Source organism: Balaenoptera borealis (genome assembly GCF_965194805.1).
Source record: "Balaenoptera borealis genome assembly, chromosome: 7".
Lineage (NCBI taxonomy): Eukaryota > Metazoa > Chordata > Mammalia > Artiodactyla > Balaenopteridae > Balaenoptera > Balaenoptera borealis.
Window position 1 is genome coordinate 95,752,905 of NC_138864.1, and position 22,784 is coordinate 95,775,688.

The 22,784-nt window shown below is 35.9% G+C and overlaps 1 long non-coding RNA gene across 3 annotated transcripts in view; it reads right to left on the reverse strand.

Annotated features, from left to right (window-relative positions):
- Positions 1-22,211, reverse strand: part of LOC309632528 — a 239,948-nt gene extending 217,737 nt beyond the window's left edge. For all 3 annotated transcript variants that reach the window (XR_014246950.1, XR_014246951.1, XR_014246952.1), the window contains exon 1: positions 17,205-22,211. This is a non-coding gene — a long non-coding RNA (uncharacterized lncRNA). The remainder of the gene's footprint in view (positions 1-17,204) is intronic.
- Between the last annotated feature and the right edge of the window lie 573 nt (positions 22,212-22,784).

A 22,784-nucleotide genomic window follows, 5' to 3' on the forward strand; every position in this document is an offset into this window, starting at 1 on the left:
ACCATGTTTGGACTCTTGCCCATTTTGTCAAAGGGTAGAATTCAAATAAGAAAGTAAGTGTTCATAAACTGTGTTCAAATGGGACCAAATGTGCACCCAGAATATGATTAAAAAGGGCCTTTTGTGATGATACATAGACACAGAAAAGAATTAATACTGCATGCCCATGTGTTTTATTGGGTGAAATTCTGTAAGGTGAGTTTCATAAAACAAATTTCCAGCCTGTTTGTTCAGCTGGTTTGCCCATCACATTTAACATTTCTCATTGCACTAGCACTTATTCTTTTACTTTTGGTTCAAATACTAAGACAATACACTATATTTTCCATCTATCTAAGCATTCCTAAAGCTGCATAAGAAAAATATGGGTTAAAATTAATTTCTTTGATCAATTATTCATTTTTTATTGTTAGTACACCCTTTAAAAATTGTATCCATTAATAAGTTATCTAGACATAATTATGTAGCTAGGTCCCAATAAACCTAGGGCCTTAAGACAACTGTCAAGTTATACACAGAAAAAAAATTATAAGAAAAAGAGGAGTGGAGTATTTAGTATCTATTCTTGAAGCTCAACTTATAATTTATTGGGATTTTTTTTTTGACAAAAAATATTTATTTCTTCTCTCTCTCTCTCCACACCACACGGCATGTGGGATCTTAGTTCCCCGACTAGGAATCGGACTTGTACTCCTTGCAGTGGAAGCTCAGAGTCCTAACCACTGGACCACCAGGGAATTCCCTAAAGCTCAACTTACATATACTTTAAGTCTTTGACTCAATCCTCCTCAAAAGAAGTAACCTTTTCTTTTTTTCACTGAAGTTCAATAGTCTTTGTCAAAATTTTAACGTGTGAGCCCTTAATGATAGGTACCTTGAAGAAGGGGACTCTGTATGATTTATCTTCATGTTCCCCCATAGTGCCTCACATAGGTAGGGACTTGCTCAGTAAATAGTTACTTATTAAATCTTCTTCACTGAGTAAATAAAGACAAAATTGTTTTAATGAAATGTCTGTTTAGCAATACATATTCATTCCATTAATTAACTCCAAATACTGTCATGCCACAAAAGACAGACAGTGGTTGATGAATTAAAATTTTAAACATTAGCTCCTAATACATGGAATGTAACTCACTAGGCAGGCATACAGTAAGTGCCTATGAAAAGGTTGTTGGAGAAATTAACAAAGGAGGGCTCCTCTTGGTCATCCAGAACTGAGGCGGCACACTGGTGGCTCAGTGGTCAGGGTGAGATTATAGAAATGTTTTGTTTTAGCCTGCATTGTTTCAAAAAACATCATGCGACTTGTTGCCAACATTTCGAAAAAACAGGGGTTCTGCATATAAATTTGCATTTCCAGGTTGTCTTGAAAAAGTGAAAGAACTGCCCACCCTGGGCTCACGTCTCTGCACGGCGTCATTTGTTGGAACTAAAACACTGCTGGATCCCTTAGTCAGGGCACATGCGCTCCTGTGCACCAAGATCCACACTTGGTGGCCTTCGTTTAGCTGCCTCACTGCTATAGTCACTGGACTTGGTAACAGTTTTTCTAAGGCTTTTAAAAATTATTTTAAAAATATAATTCATCAGGCACTAACACTAATTACTAGCTGTGGTTGGCTGAATATTGGGCCCCCCAAGATGCCCAAGTCCTAATCTCAGAACCTCTTAATATGTTACCTTATAAGGCAAAAGAGACTTTGCAGATGTGTTAAAATTAAAGATTTTGATAGGAGGTTATCCAGGATTATCCAGGTGGGCTCCATCTAATCACATGACTCTTTAAAAATGGAACAGAAAAGGAGAAGAGTAAGCAAGAGAAATGCAATTTGAGAAAGACTCAACCTGCCATTGCTGGCTTTGAAGACGAAGGAAGGGCCCATGAGCCAAGGAATGCAGGCAGCCTCTAGAAGCTAGAAAAAGCAAGGAAACAGACTGTCCCTTAGAACCTCCAGAAGGAAAACAGCTCTGCCAACACGTTGATTTTAGCCCATGGAGACCCATTCTGGACTTCTGACCTCCAGATTATAATATGATAAATTTGTGTTGTCACTAAATTTGTGGTAATTTGTTACAGCAGCAAAAGAAAAAAAAATACAATATCTTACATATAATGTAAACCATTGTTCAAGGTTATTGAAGCAGTACTTACAGGAACTTAAAGAGGTGTTGACATGGTGGCTATAAATTAAATGGTGAAAATTCAAGTAGGCAAATATAACATATAAATGAATTTTATTTCTGATTCCAAGTCCTACTTCTACCTAATATGAAAATTTTAATCTAGTCACTTCTGGGTATAATCAGTAAAATTTTTATTTATTCTGTAAATTTAGGTTAAATATACAGTCATGTTTACATATTCTTTTATTCAACAAATACTTACTGAGAGCTCACTATGTGCTCTTGTTCTAGGCACTGGGGATAAAAAGGTTGATAAGACAGCCAAAGTTTCTGACTTCTTAGAGCTGGTGTACTTGGAGATACAGCAAATACATATATAAACAGATAAATTATTAATTTAAAAGTTGTGCTAAATGTGAGGAGGAAAAATAAAGCTGAGAAAGGGAAAGAGAATAATGCAAGCTTCTATTTTAGATAGATGTGGAATAATTCAAAAGTATATTTGGTCTTTGTCCCTGGTTTCTGGCACAGAGCTCCTAAAACCCTTAGAATTTCCTGAGTGATAGGAGTGTCTTTTATTATTCACCATGAGCACACTTCAGTCACACCTGAGTTCATATCAATAAGGCAACTTAGGTAGCCTCAGGCTGGGGTTGGTCACCTGAAAGACCAAGTGATTAGAGTCGGAACTTTCAGCAGCCCCTCCCTATCTTCAGAAAGGGGAAAGGGAGCTGGAGATTGGGCTCTATAAAAACTCCTGAACAAAGAGGTTCAGAGAGCTTCCAGGTTGGGGAACATATCCACGTGCCAGGAGGGTAACACACCCCAATTCCATGGGAACAGAAACTCCTGTGCTTGGGATCCTTCGGGACCTTGCCCGATGTACATCTTCATCTGGCTGGTCATTTGTAGCTTTATAATAAAACAATAAACGTAAGTGTCTTCCTGAGTTCTGTGAACTGTTCTAGCAAATTATCGAATCTAAGGAAGAGGGTCATGGGACCCAATTTATAGCTGATCAGTCACAAGTGCAGGTGGCCTGGGATTGCAACTGGCATCTGAAGTGAAAGGCAGTCTTCTGGGATTGAGCCCTTCCACCTGACGGTTCTGTGCTGACTCTGGATAGTTTGTGTCAGAACTGAATTGAATTGTTGGACATGTACTAGCTGGCTTCAGAGAACTGGAGAATGGGTTATTGGTGTAAGAAAAGACACTACACACCTGGTGTCAGAGAAAAAAGCATCTCAAATAGGAGAGTCAGAACTTCTCTCTGAGGAGGTGACATCTGAGAAGAAGATTCTGGGGAAGAGCATTTTAGGGATCTTTGATTTTGTGTTTTATAATTGAAGTCCAATGGAACACTGGGGCCTCAAACCACATGTGATTATAACTTCTGCTGACACCCTTCTTCCCTAGGATGGATTCTTAGCAGATACCCCAGGTCATGCCCAGTCTTGCCCTCACGAAGCCATGAAGTGACCTCTGAGACCTTCCACTCCAGCATACATGCTCATCCTACAGCATCCCCGGGCCATGCCACTTCCGGATAGCTAGCATGACCCAGCACAGAGGCTGCAATACCCTTTGGAAAGGCAGTGACCCAGGAGAATGAGAGCTGCCTGGCCTGACCGTCCTGTCCTGGGTCAGGCACTGCCTGTAGCTCCTGCTGCTGCCATCTCTCCTGGCCCTGTGATGGTCTGTACTCATGCATGATTATTTTCCCATGTTTGAAGGACGATGACATTAAATAGCAAATGAAAAAACACCATGACAAACTGAGTAAGGGCACAGAAAAAAAGGAAAGAGCTTTCTGTTTTAATACCTTAATGGCATTTTTTCCTACTTTTTGAACAAGAGGCCCTGCGTTTTCATTTTGCACTGGGCCCTGCAAATTATGTAGCCAATTCTAGTTAGAGTTGAAAAATATTCCTGTTTTGGAAATGTCAAGTTTGAGGTTCCAATTAGGCATCTACTTATAGATGTTGAGCAGGCAGCTGGATACACAAGTCTGGATATCAGAAGAAAGTCAAAGATGGAGTCAAGAATGAGGAAGTCATCAGTGTATAGATGGTATTTTAAATCTTTCACGTGCCCTGATCATCCATCTTTCCATTGAAGAGATGCTTCATTCCACAGGGCATTAGTACCTGTGAGGGAGAGCTCCATTTTGGGGCCTTGATCTGTCTCAGTTCCATTCCGTCATACCATGAAGTATTCTGTATGTCAACTTGTCTTTTAAGTGAGACCAATTTCCATTCTAAAACATACCGGAGTTAACAAATTTCTCATCATAAACCTTACTAATCACTGAACCTATCCACTCAATTTACTTATGCTTCCAAGGTCATTAAGATCAGCAACTCAGGCTCTTTTGGATACACTGACCCTCACTTGGCTCATATGGGCCCTCCTAGAAGATTTGGCTGATCTTTCAAGCCTATATGAGCCTATGGAAGCCTTAGAGCCAGAAGCAGGGAATCATTCTGACCTAAGATCACTATTGGTCTCAACCAACTCTGGTAAAAAAAACTTTAGCTAGAGATCCTGGTAGTAAGTGCCAGGCACTAGTCTTGTCTGCTCTGTGTTCTCCAACGTAAAGAAGGGTTCCTTCTTGTTATTATTCCCAAGGGATTGGGCTGGAAAATTAAACACTTCATCCACCATCCCCAAAACTCACACTGTCAAATCTACTCTCTTAATTAATCTTTGAGCTTCTATGACCTTTTGTAGTTTATGGTCTCGATAAAAAAAACCCTTTTTGAAAAAAAAAACAAAAAACAAAAAACCTTTTTGCCCTTTTTTTTTTTTTACATACTTATTACCTATTAACTGTTTCTACCACTTGGACTTCAGGGCACCTCTTCAAAACCCATATACCCAGGGAGCCAGGTGTCCCAACACAGGTCTACATTACACAGAGGAATGGGACCAAACTTATGAACTAAAATAAAAAGAGCTTGGTGAGAAAAGATTAGATTAGATGAAAAGATGATTAGTTCTGCTCAGCATTTTCAAACCCTTAAGACCATCAGGTCCCATTTCACTGAAGAACAATGAGTGCTCAGGGCAAAAAGCCTTACTCCATGGAGGTTCTCTCTCCAAGACTCTGCTCTGAGTGGTCTCTCACACACTGATCTACTTTGATGAGGTTTCCCCTAATGCCCAGTTTCCTTGCTGACCTCATAATGCTAACCTAATCCAAGATTCCTCTTCCCAATCAGTCCTATTTATTCTTATACACCTTTATCTTGCTAACCATGTAAAGCCCTTTATGACCTGGCCCAGACTTGCCACTCTCCATTGATTAATTCTGGAATATAAAACTGTATGTAAGTTCTCTGCTCATATCATGCTGTACCAACACTTCATGGTTAGGTGTACTCTGCCCCTAGGTCTGGCACAAACTTCTCAACTTTCTATACTAGGCTGACTCCTGTATATCCTTTATGACTGAGTGCAACTGACTCATGTATATACTTTATGACTGAGTGCAATTATATTTTTCTTCCTTAAGTCCACTGTGGTATATTGTATTAAAATTTACAAATATTCCAGTTTTCCTACCTGTGCTATTCCTCCTTGAGGGGACTCTATACATCCCACCCTACTGAACTGAGGAGTGACTAGGTGTCCATATTTAACCAAACTGTGAAGTTTTAGGGCACAGCCTCCAATATTGTCCTTACTTCTGATACCAACTGCAAATTCATAGAATTTCCAAAACCACTGTGGAATTTGATAATTCCCTCAAGGATTCACAGAAGTCACTGAATACTACTGTACTCACAGGGGTTATTTCAGAGAAAGAGTACAGATGCAAGTCATTCAAAAGAAGAAAGTCTGAAAGGGTTCCAAATGCAAGGCTTCCATTGTCCTCGGGACCCATTTCCCTTTCAGTGTCAATGTGTGACAACACGCAGGGACACTCACTTAAGATTTGAGTCCAGAGTTTTTATTGGAGCTTCATTACACAGGCATGATAGATTGATTGGCCAAGTGGTTGAACTCAGTCCTTAGGTCAACTAATACTGCATGGCCCAAAACTCACACCTTAAATCACAAGGTTGATATTTCTGATGTGGCCATCACCCACCCTAAAATTGTCAGATGTAGCCAGCGCTCACCCTAAACAAAGACATTCCTATCAGAAGCTGAAGGAAAGGCCAAACCTCTCTTTGGGGAAGGCCAAATTCATTACTAAACTCTATGTGACTAACTTTGGCCAATGACATACAAACCGAAATGCTGCGTGGCATTTGAAAAGCCAATGTGAGGTTTTCCTTGTCTTTTTTCCCTCTACTCTATGTTTCAGATAGAGGCTGTTTCATCATTCTCAGTCTCTATGACAAACAAAACCTCCTTCTTTACCTATTATGAACATACAGCACAAGGGAGAAATAAACCTTTGTTTCTGCAAGCCTCTAAACTTTCTGGCTCTTTGTTACCACAGCATAACCCTGCTGATCGTAACTGATACACCTACCAACAATCCCTAGATTAGATTAGGTGCCTTTTTGTGTGGTCTCATAGGAATAGTACAGACCTCATGAATTGGTCAAGATCAAAATATGCTGTCACAAGTTGCTGAATCAGCCAGAAAACATGTACTGTTCTACCTATAGAGTAGTTTATAAAGTGTTTTTATTAGTTGATAACATTTGAAATGTGTGTTCAAATTAAAAAATCCAAATTTCTAGCTTTTAATAAAAATAAACTCAGAAGCTTTATCAAGTGCCCAAATATCTGCAAAGCAACAAATGACTAGGCTAAATCAGCTCACCCCACTTTGACTACAGATGTGGTGTCCAGAAGAACACAGCCCCTACCAAGCCTGGTTAACTCCTTATGTCACCTGACTGGTCCCTGTAGGCACCTGAGGTCACAATCTCTTTAAATCTGTTCAACAAATTACTGGTGAAGGAGGAGGGTGAGTAGAAAAGAGAGGGAAGTGGGGATTTTAATTTATATTAATACTCTGTTGAAAACAATTCATTACATACACGGAATATAACAAAAGTTTACTGATTCGGAATTGGTAACACAAGCTGCTCTAAATCACTAAGAATAGAGGGAACATTCACTGATCTAATAACAAAATCTCATTCAAAATGTGCTTAACGGTGCATTTTCCCTAGTTTTATATTTTCAAAATGATTTCTACTTTTCAGTAATTCTTAGTTTCTGTTTGATTTTCTTTTATTTTTCCAAATCTGCCTACAATTTTAGGGGATAAAGATTCAGTTAATTAATTAACTGAGTAGTTCATTTAATTAATTAAATGAGGAACTTTGGCTAAAGCCTTTGTTGGTAAATAGCCTTTGTTGTCTTTGTTGGTAAATATCACTAAGCTATTCATCTTTGGGCTTCAGTATCCCACTGCGGGCTGGTGACTCTAGGTGAGTGCTAGCTGCCTAATCTCTGGTTTGGTAGCCTGGCCATGGTTTGTCAGGCAACAAGCACGTACTTATCACGACAGAGATAAGCAGGAGCCAATGAACAGTGTCTTCACATTTCTACTCAAAGGCCCTATCTGCTTTGGTGGCAACAGGACCATGTTACATTTTGATATTCATATAATGAATCAGATGTAAAAAGTCTGGATTAAATGGTGTTTACTTCAATTTGCTCCAGTAATATTTGGGACTGGAACCTTGAACAATGTTTCTGCTGGACTATCTCCCAAATCTCACTCATCACTGCACTTATGTAATCATAGAGACTTTACTTGTGAATATGTGGCTTAGAATTAATAAGCTTCTCAGTAGCCGTGACTGCTTATCATGTATCTTTACCCTCCACTTTCCCCTATATGTGCATGCTTATTTTTTATATAGAAAAAAAATGAGAATTAGCCAAGTTTCCATCTTCTTTTCCCATGATTAACCACTATGTACACAGAGTTCCTACTTGCTAAGGACCTTCAATTAGCCTCAATTTAGAGTTGAACTGAGGACTCTTTCATTTTCTTTTTTTGACAAGAACTTTATGAATTTAGAAACTTCCAGAATTACACATTATTGTTTACTACATAGTACTACTAGTAAATCATATGCTTTCTTTAAATACAAATTCCTGAGGACAGCCTCCTTTTTCTATGAATTAAACAGTGCTTTTCTTCTTTTTTTTTTAAATTGGAAATTATGCTTTATTATTTTTTTATACAGCAGGTTCTTATTAGTTATCCATTTTATACATATTAGGGTATATATGTCAATCCCAATCTCCCAACTAGTGCTTTTCCTCTTTATGAGACTTGTTTTATAAAATAGAGACACCCATTCCATTTAAATGACTTCTAATTTGGATAGCAAAAATGTGCCCAGTTTTTCCAGTAGAATGCTTCATGAGACAGAATGAAAAAGTAAAGAATGCATATATGTGGATCCAAATACATTTCTGTGACTTGATTACACATTTTGTGCAACAGCTGGAAAATAGAATGTTGATTGATCCTGGTTACTGTGGTTGTGTGTCCATTGCCAATGAAAATGTAGCTGAAACACACAAATATTTTTAAATACGCTGCAGCATGGGTGTTTCCTCATTGCCAGAAAGGAAAATAAGCTGCACAATTATCATGTAAACCCTTGTGTTATTCCCACTGCACAAACATTTTGCAGATGTTTCCTTCTGAAAACATTCTAAAACATATACTTGGCTGCCTTTGCTTACCTAGAGTTGTTTTGCAATACTGTTTCTTTTGGGATGTAGCTTATTGTTGGGTTTTGTGGTTGAACAAATGAAGGATGAGAAACAGAATTAATGATTTAGAAATAACCTAGCTTACTGATATTATAGTGATCTAACAATTTCTCTCCTGTCTATCACAAATGAACATCACAAATTCAAAAGAAACAAATACACAAAAAGGAGGGGATGGGAGGTGTCTGCAGCTCTGAAATCAGGATGACTGCTTTAGCTACATCCACAGGGATCAGTATCCCCAGATGTTTTCTGTAAGACTGTCCAATGACCCCCAGCCTTCTCCAGTCCAGCAAAACTCTTGTGCTGTGTGATATAGTTTGGCAACTGAGAATGAAGTCATGGTAAAGGAGAGGAAAACATTCCATGTGAGGAGAAATTCGGATTTGGTACTCTCCAATCTCCACAAATTTCCAGGGAGCTCTTGCTTCTCCTTTATCTACATAGCTACAATCTAAATAGATTGGAAATGAGGCTGTATCAACAAATTGAGAAGAGGAAACAATAACAACATAGATGGATTTTTAAAGCTTACTACACAACAAAAACATCCACCATCATATGTAAATAAAAAGAAACTGAAAGTTTTTATGCCTCACTTGAATGATGGGGACTCACCAACAAAATATGCTTATAACTCTTTGCGGTTGTACTTAAAGGTAGTCTTGGACAAAGACACAATTCAGCTGCTCTTAGGTTGTGTAACCTGGCACATTCCAGTTAATCTGTCTAAAACTCCATGTTTTTATGATGATAAAAATATTAATAGCTAACATTTATTGACAGCTTACCATGTGCCAGGCACTGTTTTATAATTCATACATGCTATCTCATTTAATTCCCACAAAAATCCTGTGCAATAAATCCTATGTTGTTATCCCCATCTTACAGATAATAAAACTGAGGCACAAAAAATAAGAATTCATTTTTATTTAAATATTTAGCAAACCCTTATACTATGTGCTCAACCTTCTTCTAGCCACTTTACAAATATTAATTAATAACATCTCTACTAGATAGAAGGTGCTATTTTAATCTCATTTTACATATGAGGAAACTAAGACCCAGACAGATTAAGTAACTTGCCCAAAATCGCAGTCAATAACTGGTGGAAGGAAAATGTGAACCCACTCAGTGTGATTCCAGATTGCACTCCCAAACCATTAGGTATTATTACCACCCCTTAGGGTGGGTGTCCATGAAGACTGAATGACATCATGTTGGTTACATGAAAAGCGTAATAAAATAATTATCATTATTATTATGAGTTTACTCTGAAGATTATGGAAACTCTCAGAATATTATCAGAAATAATAATCTTGCTGAGGAGATAGAAACCAGGCATGTTTTTACATCCTGTTTTCCACTGGGCAATTTTAAAACTAGCAAGAAGGCTGGTGGGCTAGAACAGAGTGAACATGGAGGGGAATAGAAAATGAGGTCAGACATTTATCCAATCACATATAGAGCCTTGTAGACCATTATAAAGACTGACTTTTGTTCTTAGTGAGATGAAAAGCCATTGGTGAGTTTTGAGCAAAGTCATAAAATGATCTGACTTAAATGTCTTAATGGGATCAGTCTGGCTGCTGTGTTGAAAAAAAGAACTGCAGGGGAGCAAGGGCAGAAGCATAAGGTACTATTATTTCATGAGGCTGAGAGAGGTTATGTAAATTGCCCAGGGTCTATCAAAGAGTCAGTAGGCATCAAACAGGGTTTCCAACTCAGGCCTGCATGAGTTAACCATACATGATGCTGAATGGGAGAATGATGAAGACCTGGGTAGGCTTTTAGGTCTTCTTATTGGATCTAAATGCAAAGTGTGATATTTTCTGAAAAGCTTTGGCTAGAAAAAAATTTTCTTGTACACTTAAAATTTTAGTTTTCTTAACAATATACCTATATACCTAGTTATGTGAGAAAGATCTATGACAGCTAATACTAATTCTGGTCCCACATCTATCTGTAACCAGGTAATACTGAGCCACCCATATCTCTTTAATAAGCATTTTTCACCAGATAATGTTTGTAGCTATAAAAAGTAGTGCTGTGTTTTATGTCAAGATAAGCCTACTTTGCTGTAAGAGATAATTCCTTTATTATTCCCTGGTATTATTATCCTATAAGAACAACCAAGGCAAAAACTACCAACCACATAACCCAATGTCTGGCACACCAAGGCAGAAAATATACATCATTTGATTTACTGTCTGTTCAATGAACATTAGCTAGACTAATTACTAAATGGCATTACAAACTTGTCTGAGTACCCTAAGATTTAGCCAAAGTTCCTAAGAATCAGCACTGATACTATACTCATTGACTATGTAAAGAGTAGATATTATTTCCTTAGTAGGGGAGAAAATCTCAGGGAGTTCTAGCAGTAAAGTCTCATATCAGAGACTGAAGGCCTGGAGCAGACCCAAATTCCTAGAAGCGCTGAAGAAATAATATAGGACTGTATTAGTCAAGGTAATTAACACTAGCTGTTGTAACTCCCAAATTTCAGTGACTTGAACCCAATTTTCAACTCCCAAACAACTCCCAATTTTCAGGGGCTTGAATCTAATAAAATAATTTCTCTATAGTCTAATGGTGGCTGAGTGATGCTTATAGATAGACAGCTGTCTTCCAAGCTGTGATGCAGTCACCCAAGCTCCTTCTATGTTGTGACCCCATCCTGCCCTGGGGCCTCTATGGAGTCCTCTGTTGGATCATCTGCATTTAGCAAACCAATGAGTGAAGATTGAAAAATGTGAACATTCTTGCAGGACCTTTACCAGTCTAAGTCTGGAAGTAGGATCCATTGAGGTATTCCACTGAACTCAAGTCACATGAATAGCCTAATCGCGAGGGATCTGGGAAAGGCAGGGAAGTGAGCCAAATTCCCAGGGGACAGATGGACAAGACAGACTCGAGTTTACTTCTGGTGCTAATGGTTAGAAAATACATGCTTCCTGACAAAGGTGGACCAATTGCTAACATATTGAAATACTTTTTTTACTACTTGGAAGATAGCTGTCACTTGAGTATGTTAGTGATTGGATAAGGTAGCTTTTCTCACACATATTTGAATACCTTTATACTTCAAACAAACAACATGAAATACAAATTGAAAAATGAACAATATGACAGAACATTGGTGACAGAAAAAGCAGTACTTTTGGACACAAATGAGAGATTTTAAAAGTTGTAAATGAAAATTTACTTGGCTATTTACTTAAACTATTTATTTCAAGGGTCTATTAACTTTCCAGGCCCACCTCAAAATGGCCTTTTCTTAAGTCTTCTTTAACACTTCCCTTTTTATACATAATATCAATTGTCCTCTTAGCTGTGTTCCTATAGAATTTGATACTTGTATAATGAGTATAGGCTAGTGTAAATAGCATTTTAAATTATTGTAGGCCTTACCTTATTACATTGCTTCTGTTTGTTTCTATGTGAACTCCTGAGGGCACATTAAATATTTTTGCTCCGAGTGTATAGTTAATGAATCTTTAGAACATGCAAATACGGTCATGCTGTTTCTCTGCCAAAACCCTTCAGTGAGTTCTCACTGTTCTTAATACAAAGTCCTTATAAAGGTATGGATAAGACCCTTTATGAACTGGCCCATACCTAATTCTCTATCTTTATTCATACTCTATGACTCAACCATAATGAACTTCTTTCAATTCCTCAAAAGACTTGAAACTTTATCACTCTGGCCTTAAGCAATTGAGGTTCCCTCTACCTGGACTCCCTCCCACCCCTTTTCACTTAGCTAATTCCTACTCAGCCTTTCAGCTGAGTCAGATATTCTTTTGAGAAACATTCCTTGAGCATCCTGCACTTGGAAGGGTCCCTGCTATCTTCTTGCATATCAAGTGGTGCTTTAGCTAAAGCAATACCTATGTTGTTTATTGTAAATACTCATTTAATTGTCTCTTTCCCAGCAGACTTTCCCAGTTACCCATAAGGGAGATATCATTTTTATTGAAAACTATGATACCTCTCATTATCTAGAACAGTGCCTGGCATATAGTAGTTGTTCAATAAATACCTGTTGAGTGAATGAGTAAAAAATGTCCATTGAAATTAATAAAGATTGGTTCAGTCAACATTTATTGAGTGCCAACTACACACTAAGTGCAGTCCTTCTAACACTAGAATTAAATTATTCTATTTCTTTTTCTGAAAATTGCTACCCTCCACTACTTATAAGGACAGCATATCAAAATCCATCTCATCACTTCCTCTGCACAAACCACCCGCCACAAAAACCACCACCACCAATATCCCCCACACATATACCTACAACCACTCAAACCTGCTTTCTCTCCTTATTTCCCTACTTACTCAGTAACTCAGGCTTAAAAAATCTCAGAATCTTTTTTAACAGTTCCCTCAGATCTCATTAGTTACTATGCCCCATAGATTTGACCCATGAAAGATATCTTGAATTCATCCTTTTCTTTCCAGTCCTACTGCTACTCCCATAGTTCAGGTTCTCATTACTTGTCACCTGATCTAATTCAATAGCCTCCCAGGGTGTCTCTTCACTTTTATTCTCTCCCTCTTCCAATCTACTTTACACATTGCAGCCAGAGTAATTGACCCAAAGGTCAGTTCACTCCCCTACTCAAAAACCTTCAGTGACTCCCCATTTTTAACCAAAAAGAACAGTAAATCCTCAGCCTGGTATTCAAAGGCCTATATAATCTGGCCCCAATTTATCTTATCTTTTCCAGTCTTATGTTATAGTACTCCCCCTCATTGTAGCCAAACTGGTTTTATTTTCATTCCTAGAACTTACCTTGCACTTCTTACTTTCATGCTTCACTCATGTTCTTTCTGCTAAGTCTGACCTGCCTTCCTTCCTACGAACCTGCTGTCTTCTCTCACCTCTCTCTACAGGGAGCTTCAAGTCACACCATGTGAATGTTTCACAAATGGAATGGATAGAATTTTGTAGTTAAGTAATTCACTTCTGAATATCTTGGTTAAAGTGTTCCCTAATTTTTTTCTTTTGCTTTTTAAAATTCTGCTCCTCCTTTCTTTGTCCCATATTCATCGCATATTTTATTATTTCTGTAATCTCATTCAGAGGCCATTATGTCCTTTCTTTCTAGTTTTCTTCACTCTTGCTTTTGGTTCTTTTCTTTATTAAATTTGTCATAATGTAAAGGACTGGAGTTGCTATATTATGAATACTCCATTAATGGTTTTCCTGAAAAAACATTGTATTTAAACGTTAATGGAATACTCCATCTCCATTTTTTGGTTGGTTGATAATATAGAAATCTCAAGAGACTATTTCACAATTCAGTGAATTATATTTACCTAGGCTAATGTTACTTCCATGCAGGGGACAGCACTGAAGCTTATGACACTGATTAGCTAATAAATTCATCTCATCTACCATCTGCTGTAGTCCCTTTCAGCTGTAGTTGTTTAGATTTCCCCAAAAAGGAATATTGCAAAATACAATTATCAGTCAATATTCTGCATAATTTAGGTTCACTGAACTTAAAATTTGGTCAAAATTTAAAAATAAAGAGAACTTCTACTTTGGCCATGTGGATGTACATAGATCAGACATGACTTCCTGTTGTAAACAACTAGAAAACTGAACAAAACATATGAAATAGTTGTTCTCAGACATTAGACCACTGGGCTGTGATCACTGAAACAAGAAAAATGGGGTACATTCTATAATTTCCCTGACTTTCTGTTTAAAGGCATAATTTGAAAGGGGAACCCAACCAAATCATAGCACCCTTGCAAAGTTAAGGAGATAAAGTTCAAAGTTCAGCCAAGCTGGATTGGCTGGAATTTGTAGGGCACAATATTAGGAAGGAGGGAGATATGCGAACAAATGGTTCCATAAAGTTCCCTAGTTCTTTTTTTTTTTTTTTTCCTGAATTCTAAGGTGCACATATGTTACTGTGAGATGACCTGAGGTTCGGCAAAAAAGTATTAGAAAAAGAACTACTATGGGGAATTGTGAACTAAAAAATTCTAAGAGCTCACACAGGGCTGGGATATGTTTAAGTTTTAACTAGCTGGAGTGGAAAGACTTCAATGAACATGCAGGATTTTGGTAGATACCTCAGATGGGCAAGGCCAAACTAGCACTAAAATAGAGTTAAAAACTACACTATAGCTGCCACAAGAAACTTAAAAATAAAGCTAATAATCAAGCTGATCAACAAGACAACTTAACTATTTTTCAAAATAATATTCAATACTCTTTAAAGAAAACAAAAAATTCAGGAACTCAACAATATAATAATTATAATGTCTAGCATCCAATGAAAAATTACTAGATATGTGAAGGAGCAAGAAAATATGACCAATATTAAAGATAAAAACCATTTTTTTAAAAAGACCTAGAATCCACATAGATGACGGAACTAGTAGACAAGGGCATGCACTACCAAGAAAGATAAAGGAAGTTCTTTAGACTGAAGGAATATGATCCAAATGGACATTTGAATCTATAAATGACCTAAATGGAAATTTGGATTCACACTAAGGAAATGAAGGCTACCAGAAATGGTAAATACACTGGAAAAAAAAAAAAAAGATATTTTTTTCTCTCATTTTAAATTACTTTAAAAGATAATTGACTGTTTATAGCAAAAAAAAAAAATCAATGTGTCTGAGATTAATAACATACAGAGAAATAAAACATATGACAGCAATAGCACAAAAGAGAAGAGGGAGAAATAGAAAGATTTCTACATTGTATGTTAAGTGGTATAATATATATGAAGATACAATCTACGTACATGACAATAATGGAGATAAAATTGAACACTAAAATTAGTCTATCAATTAGAAGGCAAGAAGGGATAAAAATGAGCAAAGAACAGTAGGAACTACAGAAGACAAATAACAACACTGTAGCATTAAGTTCAATCATATTGGTAATTACAATAATTGTAAATGGTCTAAACAAACTGAATTAAAAATCAAGACCCAATTTTATCATGTCCATAAGAAACTCAGTTTAAATACAAAGACACAGATATTTTGAATGAAGTACATAAAACATATAACATGAAAACACTAATCATAAAAAAGCTAGAGTATCTATGTTAATATAAGAGAAAGTGCAATTCAGAACAAGAAATATTTTCAGACATAAAGAGAGATCTTATATAATGAAAAAGGTCAATTCATCCTGAAGATATAGTGCAGAATATGTATGCACCTGTGGTAGCCATCCTCAAAGATAGTCCCCAGTGATTTCCACTTTCTGAAATTCACATCCTTTTATAGTCCATTTCAACACTGTACTAGAGATGGAATATGTAACCACAAACAGGACAGGCGTGATGTCAATTCTGATATTAGGTTATAAAAATATTTCTGAAAAATCCCCAAATTTTACCAAATTAAATAACATATCTCTAAATATTCCAGAGGAAATTTAGGTGTTAAAAATCAAAAGATGTTAAGTATCCATATTAAGAAGCTAGGGGGATAAAGAGTAAATTAAACACAAGGTAAATACAAGGAAGAAGAAATAAAAATGAGTGGAAACCAAGGAGGTAAAAAACAGAGAAACGATACAGTACATCAACTAAACTAAGCTGGGTTTTTAAAACAGTCCATAATATTTATATACATATTGTTAGACACATAAAGAAAAAAAGCTAGAAAACACAATGATTTATATTAGAAATATAATAGAAGATATCACTACAGATACTACACAATTTATAAGGATAACAAGTAATATCATGAACAACTTAACACCAAGAAATTTGGCAAATTAACCAAAAGGGAAAATTCTTCCTAAGACACAAACAGAAATAAGAAGCATTAAAAAACCAGAATAGTTTATATTTACTAAATGGATTGAATTCAGAATTTAAAATGTCACTCAAAAAACAGCATGCACAGAAGGGTTTACTGGTACATTGTATTAGACATTTTACCCTATCACCCTGATAGAAAAATCAGACCAAAAATAAAACAAAGCAAAGCAAAGGAGGAAAAATTAAAGACCTATAGTTCCTATAAATATAGATGCCAAAATTCTTAACAAAATATTAGCCAACTGAATCCAGCATTATGGTAAAAGAAATATGCATCATGACCAAATGGGGTTATTCCAGGTATGCAAATGAAATTCACATATTAACAATGAAATTCACCATACTAACAGAATGAAGGAGAAAAGCCATAGTCAAAATTGTTGCAGAAAATGCATTTGATAATATTTAATATCCATTGATTAAAAAATTACTAGCAATAGAAAGTAACTCGTCAAAACTGATAGAGTATCTACTGAAAACCTACAGCTACTGTCACAATTAATTGTAAAACACATAATATGTTCTCCTTAAGATAAAGAACAAAGTAAAGACGCCTGCTCTTACCTCAACTTGGTCCGAGGGATGCCTGCCAGTGAATTAAGGTGCAAAAAAGACACAAGGCATAAATATCTGAAAGAAGATGCAACAATGTTTTTATTCATTGATTATATTGTAATTTACTTTCAACAATCAAATAATCTAGGGAGAAAAACAACAATAACTAAAAAGCAAATTTATCAAGGCTTTTCAGTTATTTGGTGGGATGCAAAAGCCATATGTAAAAGTCAATTGTATTCTATATACTAAGAGTAAACAATAGAAAAATGAATCTCACAAATACCATTTTTAATAATACTAAAAACACGATATATTAATCATAATTTTTAAAATATTTACAAGACCTGTATATTTATAGTTACAAAAGATTATTGAGATAAAGACCTTAGTAAGTAGATACTCATATCACGTTTATGAACTGGAAAACTCAATAAATTAGGATGGTAATTCTCTCTAAACTGTACTATAAATTCAGTGCAATTCTAACCATAATCTCAGTATGCTTTTTTGTAGTATTTGACAAAGCTGATTTCAAATTTATTAGGAAAAGTAAAGAATTTTAAATAGCAAAGAGCTGTTTTTGAAGTAGAGCTACTGTAATTGAAACAGTGTGTTAACGGTAAGGATAAACATGTCGTTCAATTCGAAACAGTAGATAGTTTAAAACCAGTGGCTCACCTATGTGGGAAAGTGATGGTTGAAAAAGTTGCCAAATTCATTCAATGAGTATTTTTAACAAATTTTGAAAAAGCAAATGGATATCTATATAGAAATATAACTATCTCAACCCTTATACTAAATAAAACATTCATTTGATATAAATTAGAGACCTAATCACAAAAGCTAAAACTATTAGACTCTAGGATAAATATGAAAAAAATCTTCTGATATTTGGATAGGACAAAGAAATCTTATGTAGGGCATAAAAAGAACTAACCATAACAAAATTAATAAACTGGAATTCACAAAATTTAAAAATATCTGTTCTTCATATGAAACTTATGAAAATGAAAGGCAAGCTACAGACTTGGACAGTATATTTCTAATAAACATATCTGACAAAAAGTTTGTGTCCAGAATATATTTTTTTAAAAAATCTGTTACAAACCAATAATAAAAAGACAAAAATCCCAATTAAATTAAAAATAGACAAAATGTTTGAACAGATGCTTCACAAAAGAAAGGATATCAATGGCCAATAAGCCATTTGAAAAGTTGCTCATCATCATTAGTCATCTGAGAAATGCAAATTAAACCACACTGAGATACCCCGCACACTCATAAATTAAAACAAACTGACAATCTCAAGTATTGGCAAGGATGGAGAGCAATGAGAACTTCCATACATAGCTTATGCCAGTATAAAATAACATAACCACTTTGGAAAACTCTTTGACACTTTCTTACAAAGTTAACTATATGAGTACCACATAATTCATCAATTCCATTCTTAGATATTTACCCTAAAGAACCTAAAACATAAGTCCACAAAAATACATACACGTAAGTATTCACAGCACATTTATTCAAAATTGCAGCACACTGGAAACAACCCAAACATCCATCATAAGGTGGATGGATAGATAAGTACGTTTTGGCATATTCACACAATTCATACAATGGAATACTACTCAGTGATTTAAAAAAAAAAAAAGATTAATTACTGGTTAACCCATCAAGTTGGAGGAATCTAAAAAACATCATGCTGAGCAAAAGAAGCCAGATACAAAAGAATGCATACAACATGATTTCACTTACATGAAATTCTAGAACAAGCAAAATAATCTATAGTGACTGAAAACAGATCAATGGTTGCCTGGGGCTAGGGGTTTGAGGAAGGTTATTGACTGCTAAAGGGCACAAAGAAACTTCTTTGGGGTGACTGTATTAATTTACTCAGGCCAGTACTTTTTATTGTCCTTCTGTGGCCCTGTATTTTCCTTTGGCTTCCACATTAGCTGGTGTCTAGAACTGATGAAGAGATACAAGAGCATTATTCAAATTCTATTGTACTCATAACGAAAAAGCATAATAAACAGTCAACAAATATTTGTCATTATATTTTGAAATGTAAGTATGTTCTTCCCGTTAAATACTTAAAGTATTCTCTGTGCCCTTTCTTCAGGGCAGAATGACCAAACCAGAAAAATATTCATTCAAATCTGTGAACTTTTTTATGGTTGTGATGGTATGTACCCAAAATAGTTTTGACCAAAACATATGTCACTGCCTTTATTTAGACATAGCTGATCAAAACAAGCAGGCAAGAACTTTTATTTTTTTCAGAAAAAACACTCAGAAAACCTGAGTTGTTTGCTACTAAAAATTCCACTTAATTGAATACTAGCAATACAGTATCTCATTTTTTATTATTTTGTTTATAAAATTTGACAATATAAATTATTTTATTTATTTAATCACTTAAAACCGCATTTCATTCTGGCACATTGTGATTCTTTTAATTACATGGGTAATTAAATAGATTAACATGATTTCGTAAGGAAAATAAATAGCAGGGATTCAGGGCGCTGAAATCAAATCCACCGGTCTTTGCTGTTCAGCTTTCTAGATATGGCTACATCCTTTTATACACATTGTATCATATTACACCTGAGAAAAGACCCTTTGAAAAAGATCTGTTTTTCAGTTTCATCTCTGACAGCAGCATTCTTGGCCTTTCAGATGCCATTATATTCTTTTCCTTCATTTCTATCTTTCTTCTGTAATCAACCCATAATGGAGCATAATGCCATAACTATATCACAGGAGATACATGACACTATTATAAGCCTGTTTCTATATCATTTTTAAAATTAACCATAGCTACATATATGTTTTAATGAAAAATTTCCTGATAAACTTGACTTGAAAATGCATAACCATAAAAACTAGGTTTATTCTTATTTCTTCTCATTTTTGTCCACCATAATTATCAGAAAAAATACCATTATAACACTTTCAATGTTTTTGTGAGGAGTGTTTTAATTTCATTTTCTTAGTTATAGAATGTCTTTACATGAGACTTGCTAGATGAATCCATACTGAATAAATTTTTACATCATGTAAAAAATGAGGCAATGTTTGTTGTTCATTTTGTGTTTAGTATGCTCATAATACTATATACATACTATACAATGTCATATACATACATATGTACTTTGTAGTTGTAATATTCTATTTTTACGGGAAATTATATATAATAATTTTTGTTCCTGCTTTAAAAAAGTCATCATTATTCCAAAAAGTAAGTGCTGAGAAAAACGTAGCAGTGTGAAGGAAAAATGGGGGGAGGTAGGACAAATATTTCTATATCAAAGAAGAAAAATAACAGGGTTGTGAGAATATCCTCCACGCGTCTCTTGTGTTTTGGTATGTCTTGTGAATAGAAGCACTAACTATAGTTGCTACAGACTATCTTTTCAAGACTGTCTGTAAAATGAACCACCTTGGAAGACTGATAGAGCATCTCCCCCTGGAGCAAAGGGTAGGCTTGTTTACTGTTCATTACTATAAAAAAATGTCTCCATCCCTCTGGGGCGAAGTCAGGAATGGTACTTCCTATCGTAAAAGATTTGGGTGTCCTGGCTCAGAATTCCTCTCTTGTAAGGCTCCCAACTGCATGTGCAGAATCATCTAACCCTCTTCCCATCATCCTGTGGAAATGCTGACACTCTAGCTACTATTAGCTGCCGAGTAATAAACTGTCCTTTTTCTCTGGATCATGTTTCTGATGGACTTATCTGAAGAATCACAGACTCCCTCACCACCAGAAAGAATTCCTGAATCCTTGCTGTTGGTGATGCTCCTTCAGCATGAGGAAAGTAAGAAGCTGTCTTGTCGGTAAAAGATAAAATAAGAAAACTTAGACAAGAACGGCGGCAGGTATATTTTTGCCTCACGAAGCTGAAATTCCCGTAGACAAGGTCCTGGTGAAGAGCAATAAATGGCTTCCTTGTTTCCCTTCCAGAGAACAGCACCCCAGCCACAGTCAGGCTCAGATTAGAGCCCGATTTGCTCTGTGTTGTTGGCCAGTAACAGGTAGATCGCGGTTATTGTTCAGCCACTCACCCTTTGGTATTTTGCACCCTCCAGGAAAGAAGGTGCAAATTTAGTGACTCCAGCAAGATTACACAAATATTTGGTAATTGGTAAGTGCCCAAATATTTGGTAGTTTGTAACAGTGCCACTTTTGCTTCGGCTGCAGTCAGTGGCTGTGAGGGTACTTGCCTAGTGAACATATCCCCAGCCTGTTACCAGGGCAGAGATGGTGGAGCTTGTCTGCATTCCAGAGCCAGGTTTTGCTAAGAGGGCTAGCAGGGCAGCAAGCAAGTTCACTTATGCAGCATCAATGGAGGGAAAGATGGCAGAAAGTATAAATACAAGAAACGATTGAAAGACCAATAAATATCAGGAGTGCTGTTTGTGGAGCTAAAGATTTATCAACCAGGAGGAAAATCGTTATGCAGATAAACTTTTATATATTACCCATAATCAACCCTCCCCTGTCCCCCCACCCTCAAGAAAAGGTTCTAAAGTAGAAGGATTCCCTTTTGCTGGGTGAGTTCTCTAGATTTCTTTTGTTGTGGAGAACTTGTGCAGGGGGACTACCCTAAAGGGGGTGGGGCGTGGCACATACGGATGAAATTGACCTATTATCTGCCTAATAAAGTGAGTGAGGCTGCAGTGAGCTCGGTGGTCATCTAGTCAGAACTTTGAGATAGAAAGGTTTCTGGGAGCAGGTCAAAAATTTACTTTTCCTGTTGCCATTTGGAGAGACTGAGTAAAGATTTTAAGTATTTATTTTTAGATTTTTGGTTATTTTACTATTTCTCTGAATACATTAGGCCAAGACTGAACCTTTCATCGTGTTAGATTTGTTTATTAAGGTACTTTTTTTCTTTAGTTCTTAATGGGAAATTGGAATTTTAAAGAAAAAAATCTGAAATTAAAATTTTTTTGGCTCTCCATCCATGTAACTGTCTTTTCTATAATAATACCTTCATTAAGAGCTAACATCTTAAATAGAGAATCACTGATAGGCAGTGGGGGACAATGAAAACTAGAGAGGGTATAAAAAGACTGCCTATTCCTTAGTTTGTCCTATTTCCCATTTTTTGGCCAAATCAGTTACAACAGAGTTTATGTAAATAAAAACTAAGTATTCTCCTATCAGTAATTAGAAGTTACAATATTTTATTCTGTTATTTATCTTGAAGACAGTCTTTAATCTTTGCACTCATTTTGAAAGAAATGAGACTGTTTTCAGTCCATTTTATCACTGTATAAACTGAGGTTTTTAAAAAGTAGAACAAATTGTGTGGGCGATATTAGTGTAAACCTTGGAATTTGAAATTTGACATTGTCTCTGAACTCATAGAAAATTTAACCTCCCATTAATAACATTTAATTGACAACTCTGTAGCTCTATTATGAGAATGCACTTGTAATTACATTTAATCTACTATTAAATTCTAACTCATGAATACAGAAGTAACCCCCATTTGAAATGTTAATGATGCTGTTTGTGATATATTATGATATATATGATTCTGGAAAGTTAAATATGTGTCATTCAAGATGTCACAT